The sequence below is a fragment of the Anoplophora glabripennis genome, unplaced genomic scaffold (assembly GCF_000390285.2).
Source record: "Anoplophora glabripennis isolate ALB-LARVAE unplaced genomic scaffold, Agla_2.0 scaffold1070, whole genome shotgun sequence".
Classification (NCBI taxonomy): domain Eukaryota; kingdom Metazoa; phylum Arthropoda; class Insecta; order Coleoptera; family Cerambycidae; genus Anoplophora; species Anoplophora glabripennis.
Genome location: NW_019417146.1, coordinates 113306 through 114757, shown reverse-complemented (window position 1 = coordinate 114757; position 1452 = coordinate 113306). Strand labels below are relative to the sequence as shown.

The window sequence follows — 1452 nt, the reverse complement described above, 5'->3', positions numbered from 1 at the left end:
TCAAAATAATGCAAAAGTTAAAAAGTGCAAGAGAAAGGCTTGCAATAAAACACAATATATTTGAATCATATCTACGCATGTGTAACAAAATACGGGACAATTAAGATTATTAATTCCTTTTATTTATTATTATTTATCCCTTTTACTCCGCTCATGCTGATATCAGTATTAGATAAAAATATACAGTATTTTAAAAATCAAATGAATTATTAATACAATTCTGACATCCTGTATCTTGAAAATGAAACGTCTAAATCAAAAATGACATAAAGAAAGTTCCATTAATTTTGCCCAAATAACTTGTGGTTAGCGGCTTGACCTACTTTATTGCAACACCCGTAGGTATAATAAAAATTTAGAAAATATATATATCGATGTTTAATGAAGTAGGTACTTGTAAAGATTTGATTTTTAGGCACTAGGGAACTATAGAATAATTCATAATATTCAGTAAATTAGCAGAATGAATGAATTTGTTACGCGAAACAGATAAAATAACTGTGGTGATAACGAATTTATGACGTGTAACTTAGTCACGTCAGAGTCGACACGTAAGATCCCATACAATTTATCTAACCTACATTAGCTTGTTTATATACTGCCGCTTAGAACGATAGTAATAAGGCTGCGATGTCCGAGTGGTTAAGGAGTTTGACTCGAAATCAAATGGGCTCTGCCCGCACAGGTTCGAATCCTGTTCGCAGCGAATTTTTTTTTTTTTTTCGTGTAATAGGTTATATTTATTAAATTCATACAAGTTAATTGCTTAAATTATATTTATGATTCTGATCACTATTTTAACTGATTAACTATGATTGTAATCAAAAATAAATTTATTTGACATTTCTATAATTTATAAAACAAATATTGAAAATTTCTAATTATTTATTACGAAATAAGCAAAAGTTTAACCTTTTTAAATGTAATAATTCTACATCTACATAATTTAAAATAAATTAAAACTTTTAGTTTCTTCATTTCGTATAAAAATATATAGACATTTTTTATTCTAAATACAGCTTTAAATACAAAGTAACCATGAAGTGTTAAGAGAAAATCATAGACCTAGAGTGTTAAATTGTTTCTCAGTTATGCTTCTTTGCTATTTTTAGATATTAAAAAAATCTACTGCGTTATTTTTTTTATTACACCGAGTTGTATTTCGATTAAACAATTCTCATTATTATTTTTTTTTTGGTGAAACGAATAATTTTAAAAATGCTCTAATTTTATTCGACTGTATAATGTAGATAGTTAAAATTTAAAGTTGAAGGAGTATTCAACTAGAGAGTTGAATACTCCTCGTCGGGTAAAGCTTGCTTCATCAGTAAATAGGAGATTTTTAAAAATTTGTGACACGTTTTGTTTATTATGAAGAATTTATGTAAATTCTAGTCGGGAAAATATGTGAGTAACTAATTTTGAACTGGAATGAAATCAAAAGCTCGCTTC

General features: G+C 27.2%; 1 non-coding gene across 1 annotated transcript; it reads left to right on the top strand.

The window, feature by feature from the left end:
- Positions 1-624: 624 nt before the first annotated feature.
- Positions 625-706, top strand: Trnas-cga. Its single transcript has one exon. It is a non-coding gene; the product is annotated as a tRNA-Ser (tRNA).
- Positions 707-1452: the final 746 nt, after the last annotated feature.